The sequence below is a fragment of the Sceloporus occidentalis genome, unplaced genomic scaffold (assembly GCF_023333645.1).
Source record: "Sceloporus occidentalis isolate IW3139 unplaced genomic scaffold, rSceOcc1.0.p SCAF_3, whole genome shotgun sequence".
NCBI lineage: Eukaryota > Metazoa > Chordata > Lepidosauria > Squamata > Phrynosomatidae > Sceloporus > Sceloporus occidentalis.
In genome coordinates, this window is record NW_028316983.1 from 200,033,826 (window position 1) to 200,041,355 (window position 7,530).

A 7,530-nucleotide genomic window follows, 5' to 3' on the forward strand; every position below is an offset into this window, starting at 1 on the left:
TTATAGTGGCTATTTTACCCAGCCAAGATAAACCTAGTTTTTGCCATCGAGATATATCATTTTTTATATTTTGCCAGACTTTCACGTAATTATTCTTAAATAAATCCACTTTTTTTGTGGTTAGCCAGATTCCCAAATACTTTATTTTGTCTTGGATTTTGTAATTAGAATTGAGTTCCAACCTTTCTTTTTCAGTTTTATTCAAGTTCATTACTAATATTGACGTTTTTTTCTTGTTGACTACTAATCCTGAAACTTCTCCAAATTGTGCTAATTTTTTATTGACTATAGGAATATGCTCAATAAGGTTTGCCAAGGTGAGGACCAAATCGTCTGCGTAAGCTTTCAATTTAGTTTCTCTCCCTTTAACTTTTATCCCTTCAATATTTACATCCTTCCTTATCACCTCAGTAAGTATCTCTAGTACCGATATAAACAATAAAGTGGATAAAGGGCACCCCTGCCTCATACCTTTAAATATATTAATTTTTCTTGTCTTCTCACCATTTAGTATTAAACTTTTTTGTTGTTTTCCATAAATTTTATCAATCCATCCTCAAAATTTAGGTCCCAAATCCATTTTTCTAATTGTTTCTTTTAGGAAATGCCAATTTACATGGTCAAAGGCATTTTCAAAATCCAAAAAAATTAAAGCTAGTTTTTTATCATTTCTTTTCTAATGATATTCTATAATGTTTAGCAGATTCTTATGTTATCTTTCATTCATCTGCCTGGTAAGAATTCTCTCTGGTCTTGATTAATATAGACTTTAAGAATCTTTTTCAACCTATATGTTAATATGGATGTAAAAATTTTATAGTCTGTGTTAAGTAAGGCTATGGGTCGGTAATTTTTTGGATCAGTAATATCTTTTTCTTCTTTCTTCTTTTGGAATTAAGGTAGTGTTTGACTCCATCCAAATATCAGGAACTTTCCCTGTCAAGTTATTATTCATTGTATTTTGAAGAGGGTTTATAAATTCTTCTATAATTATTTTATAGAATTCTAAGGGATATCCATCAGGTCCCGTGGCCTTGCCCCTCTTACTTCTTTGAATCACATCCCTAATCTCCTGTAAGGATATTTCTCTATTCAATGTCTCTTTTTGTTCTGCATTTATTTTGGGAATGTTTTTTTTCTAAGTAATGTCCAATTATTTTTTCATTGATTCAGCTTTCCTTAAATAAGAGAGTATAGTCGTTAACAAAAATTTGTTTAATTTCACTTTGTTTATTATATTTCCATTATGTTTTATCATTAAAATTTGGTTGTGGGGTTTTTTTTTTTTGTGCTTGTTTCCTCAATTTATAAGCTAATAGTTTACCCGTCTTATTGGCGGACTCAAAATATCTTTGCTTTGTGAACTTCATTTTTTAATTTATCTGATCCACCAATAATAAGGAAATCTGGTTCTGTATTATTTTTATATCCTCCTGTGTTTCTTTATATTCTTTTGAAGTTGTTTTTCCTTACTTCAAAGTTGTTCTTGTAGTATTGCTAATCTTTTATATTTTTCTTTTTTTTTGTAAAGAACCCTCTTATGACTCATTTCATTGCATCCCATATTGTGTGGATTTTAACCTCATCATTTAAATTTTCTTGGAAGTAATTTTTTAATTCCATTTTAGCTTCAAGAATAATTTTTTAATCATTCAACAAAATTTTGCTTAATCTCCAGTTATAGTTTTTGTTACCGACACCAAGTTCCATTACAATTGGTTTATGGTCAAACAAAATCATTGGTAATGTATTTGTTGATTTAATTTTGGGGCAAAGTACCAGTGAAATTAGAAAAAAGTCTATTCTGGCCCATGAATTATGTGGCTTAGAATAGAAAGTATAATCTTTGGCCGAAGGATTTTTCAATCTCCATATGTCATATACATGACAAAAATCAATCAGATCAAAGAAGGATTTTGGCAATTTTCCTTGTTTTGGTTTAATTTTTTTATATGAGAGTCTGTCTTTTAGAGGCTCAGGAACTCCGTTCCAATCCCCTAAAAATATAGCCGTGTCAAAAATGATTTCTTTAATTTTTACCAATAATTTCTGATAGAACCTCTCTTTTTTTCATTAGGTGCATATATTCCTAAAACTAAAGTCTTTTGTTCCTGCATATTTATTATTACACCTACGTAATGTCCATTTTTATCATTTAAGACTTCCGTCACATCTAAACTAGATTTAATATACATTGCTATCCCTTTTTTCTTTTTGTGTGCAGCTGAGATAAAATGTTGTCCCATCTTAGGATTTATCAAATAATGAGTTTCCCCTTTCTTAACATGTGTTTCTTGCACCTACGTGACATCTGCTTTTAACCCCTCTAAATAATGAAATATCTTTTTCCATTTTATCAGTCTGTTTATACCTTGGACGTTCCACGAGGTAATCTTCAGATTTTTATTCATTCTGGTTTTGTGGATTATCTTCGAGTTCTGGGTCTTTGTCAAAGCTTTTTTCTAAAATGTTATTATCATCAATATTTATGTCAAATTCACCTTCTTCATTATTGTCACTTGGCAGGTTATGCAATTCAGTGTTTACAAGCGGTAAACTAAGTTCAGCATTTATATTACTGAGTAATAAGTTTTTTTCCCCTTCTGTATCCTCTTTTTCCCTCTCCTGATCTTCTTCACTTATTGATGGTTTTTTCTGTCTTGGATTATGTAAGATATATTCTTTAATCTTTTGTTCTTCTTCCTGTTGTTTGCTAGATTGATTTTGTTCCTTTTTATGCTCTTTGGGGATATAGTTCAATGCTCTTTTTGCCTCATATCTTTTGATTTCATATCTTTTTTTTTCTTGTACCAAAATAAGAGTCCTTCAGGTATCAACCATCTGTATGGGATATTTACTTTTCTTAAATAGAAGGTCAAAAACTGGTAGTCCTTTCTCCTCTTCAAACTTTTTGAGGGGACATCTTTAAAAATCTGCAATTCTACTTGATTTATTTGTAAAGGGGACTTGTGTTTTTAATTAGAAGATCTCTCAGCTGTTTACTTAGAAAATTTATAACAATATCTTTGGAGATTTTTTTCTGTCTTGTAATTTGTGAGTTTAATGTGAAAATTCTTTCGATTCCAAATTGGAAAATTTGCAAGTCATAATTCAAAAATTCTGCCAGTTTAGGGATTAAAGTCTCAGAAAGATTTTCACTTTCTATTTCTGGTAACCCTCCTATTGTAAATGATTTTTCTCTTAGTTTGTATTCCCATTTTAGATTTTCTTCCAGTTGGATTTCTTGTTTTTTATTCAAATCCTCCAAATTTTTCTCATGTTCATTATGTTTTCCCTCTATTATATCAATTTTTGCTTTAATTTTAACAATTTCTGTGGTGGCTTTCTCTACTGATAATCTTATTTCTTTCAAATCTGATCTTATTTCTTTATGTGTTACATATTTCGGATTTGAAATCCGACATATCCTTTTGTAATAAAGTCATTTTTTTCACTTAAATCCATTGTAATTTTACATATTTCTTCTAGCAAATTTGGATTATGTTCATTAGGCTGTTGTTGCTGTTCTAGTGATGGTCTACATTGTTGTTGCTGTATATTTTGTATTTTTCCTGTTTGATTTTTCTTTCTAGTATCCATTTTTAGTACTATTAAATTAGATAAGGATCAATTTACCTCAATTTAGCCTATATACTAACTTTCCCAATCCACAAAGAGAGGGGAAAAAAGCAAGAACAAAAAAATGCCTTCTACTCAATTTCTACAAGGCAATTCAGAAAACTTTTTCCCTTCCCCCTTTTAAGCTTATAATCTAAGTTTTCCTTTCACTTTGCAAAATAGAGGTTGATAATAGGATTTTTAAAAAGTTACAGACGAATTAGAACCTCACATTTACTTTAGTGACCCCCAGAAAGATAAAAGAGATAAAGATTATAAGATAAAGACTAGAAAAGAAAGTAAGGAAAAAGGAGAGAAAGAAAGAATAGAAAAGAGGTAAGAGAAAGGAAGTAAAAAGAAAGAAGTAGAAAGAGGTTCACTCAACAAGAAATGACAATCTTCTTGCTATATATTCTGTTTAAAATTGCTGGCTGCCCTAATTTGTTTAACCTCTACAAATGATGTGATTATTATTATTAATATTAATATTAATATTAATAATCATCATCATCATTTATTTATATCCCGCCCCTTTGAGGTCAATCGGGGCGGCTAAGGTAAGGTAAGTTCCTGACTTTCCTTGCCCGAAGAATGCAAGCCTGATGGTTATACACTTCTATTCTTCTTGGGATAGGAATTAAGTCTGCGTGGAACCCCTCCAACTTTCCTGTATCCAGGAGAGATTTGGCAGTGTCCTAACACCGCCTTAGCATCGCATCTTGTTGACAATCCTACACAAAGTGTAGGATCTTCTTCGGACTGCCACTGCAACCAGAGGCTTGGCGCACAGATAGAAAAGAAGATGATTCTATGGCTGGGGGGTCCCACCCAGCACTGTCTCTTCATCCGCGCTGCCAGTGAAGGCTGCTGTTCCGGGGCTTGGCTAAATAGCTTCGCCCGACGCTCTTTCTCCGCCTTGCAGGGGGGAGCGGTGGTCCGTCCACGCTGCCGGTCAAGTTTGACTTCTTAGGTTGCAATTTATCACACAGTCTGAAATCCTTTAAATATAGTGTGAGCAAATAAGCTATAGTTCAGGTCAATAAAAGCCAGACTTCCTTTTGACAACATGTCAGGATGAAGCCCTGATCACATCATAGTGTGCTGTGGCTATGTGCTGCACATTTCCCTCTTTTTCTAGTGCACCTGTGTTCCTTCTTTCTATATTCTTAGTCCTGTCTTATTCAGATCTTCTCTGTCCTCTACCTTCTCCCATTGTTCTTCTCTTTTTCCTCACTCACTCAAGCACAGACACTGCTCTGTGGGTTTTTTGCACTCGCCTCTCTTTCTCCCTCCTTCTTCAATCAACAAGCACAAAGCAGGCAGGTGAACTAGCAAAATAAAATATGTGAGAGACAGTCCAGCATTGCTAGTCATTCTTGCTTTTCATGATAGCACTCCTTGAAAGAAAAAAGAGATGAAACCCTAACATTCAAACCACTGAAGAACTAGTGAGTACCATTAGACAGAAAAATAGTATTTTTAAGCCACACAGGCATGAAAGGTATTCGTATTAGGAGAGAAAGTAATGAAGTTCAATGACTTACCACATTACCTGTGGGGTGTAATTTGAGTTTTCCAGGGTATTAAGCCTTTCAAAGGGAAACAAAAATATGCAAGCATGACAGTTAAACAGCAAAAATGTGGGTTAGCCTATTTATTCTAAATCTGCCTCCCTATAGAATAAAAGACTTTTCCAAAAAACAACAAATATGCAGTTTGTAGTTTAAAAACAAATAATAATGACTTTAATAAATAAGTACATAACAAATGAAATCCTATCCTAACTGGTGATGGTTTGGGTATAGAGATGATATCTCACCCTCTTTAATATAACAGGAAGACACTGTTGACCTCACTCAGAGGACACTGTTCTTCTGACTGAGACTGAGGAGACTCTTTAGAATCTTGAGAGTCTGTTAAGCAGCCTTCAAGAGTGAGTGACCAAAGTCACATATGTAGATAGAATGAAATAGGGAAGTCCCTGACAATATAAAGGAGGGAAAGGAGAATGCAATGTCTCCTGTTGCATTCTGAAGCTTATAGTCCTGAGAGTCCTAAGAGCTCTCTGGTTGAGAATTATAAATGCCCTCAGGATGCTACAGGAGGCAGCCAAAGGAGTCAAAGTGGAATAGCAGCACTATAAGAGTGTAGTGTGATAATGTATTTAGTCCCAAACTCTGTGTATTAGATGAGATGCCTGGTAAGTATATAGGCTTTCTGTGTCTGATCAGAGTACTCCGTAATGACATTTAACAAAATAATAAGACAACCTTGGGTGTGTTGTCTTTGCAACCATTACTCATTATTTAATGGTGTTACGAATGATGTATGATATCTAACTTGATATCTCATTTATAGTCTGCATTATTTACACATAGAGAGGGGTGTCATATCCTCCACCCTTCTGGGAGGACATTTTCTCCATGGGAGTGGCAGATAGATGTGAAAACTCAAGAGTGAAATAAAGAACTATAAAGGAATCATTGTGTCAAAGCAAGGTAGGTGGAAACAAGGGATGTTCAGAGTTTCCAGAAACAGTAAGTACAATGGTGTTTGATTTCTCTCTACCGAATATAGATGATTTGTGTCTCTCCCCCTCAAGAAGCAGTGACTATTGGCAGCTGCACAACACGTTTGCAATTTCCACAATGTTCTGGATGTGGTCTTTGCAGGTCAGACAGAGAGGGGGAGTGAAAACTGTAAAGACAATATTTGGGAGAAACAGGGGAGATGCAAAGTGGACTTCTATGCAAAGTGGGGTCAGAGGTTTCTTTAAAAAAGTACATGAAGAAATAGTTGTTCAGTTTTAGCTGAAAGGGATTTTTTTTCCTTCTTGCGTCACATTATTGGCAGCTATAATCTGTTCATTCAGCTATGTAGAGAGCCTACAACTGATGAACTAAGTTTTGTTTTGACATCTTTATTGGCTGCTAGTATTTTAAAGACTCGAGTAGACTCACATCTAGTCGAGTCTTTAAAATATTTATTTAAAGTGAAGAGACTGTAGCCTTCAGGTGAGTGGAAGATGGTGTAATTGATCCTCCCCCCTTTGATCCTTAGAGATCCTACAAATGAAGTATTAGTTGAGGAAAACTAATTCTTGGAAGAATTGGATGATAAATGAAAGACCAGGTGGCCAGATGCTAGAGAGGATAAACTCCTACACATTGAATAACTGTACAGAAGAAGAAATTTTAACAGAAGTATCTTCAGCTTCAGCTCTACCTGCTGAAATTCATTCTTCTACGCAACTATTGAGAATGCAAGAGCCCATTCTTCATACAATCCGCCCCGCACACTCAGAACATCTGGGCAACAATTGCTAAGGGTTCCAGTGGTCAGATTAGCTTCCACCTCTAGGAGGGCCTTTACCACCTCGGCCCCCAACCTCTGGAACTCTCTGCCCGCTGAGCTCCGCTCGGCCACCCCCCTGGCCCAGTTTAAAAAAGGGGTGAAGACCTTTTTGTTCAAGCAGGCATACCCCTAATGTGCGCCCCGAATACCTCCCCCCTCCTCTTCTCATCAGCAAGGCAAGCTGGCTGGAATTGTTTTATTGATGTTTTTAATTGAATGTATTTTTTTATTTTTATTGTATTATTGTATTGTATTGTTTAATATGTTGTACACCGCCCTGATTTTTAGAAGGGCGGTATATAAAATAAAGCTTTTATTCTTATGGTGCATATTAAGTATTGAAAAAAGAGGTGACCCATCAGTGATAAAGAGGACACAAAACAGCACACATTATATGTAAAACTATATGTGCTAGTGTATATTTATAGATTACCATTAGAAAATGATCAGTAAAAAAATTCTATGGGCTGGGGAAAAACTCATGGTTAAGTATAAAATACTTCAAGATAAGATAAAAAGAGGGGGACTTGCCTTACCGAATTTAAAAATTTATTACTA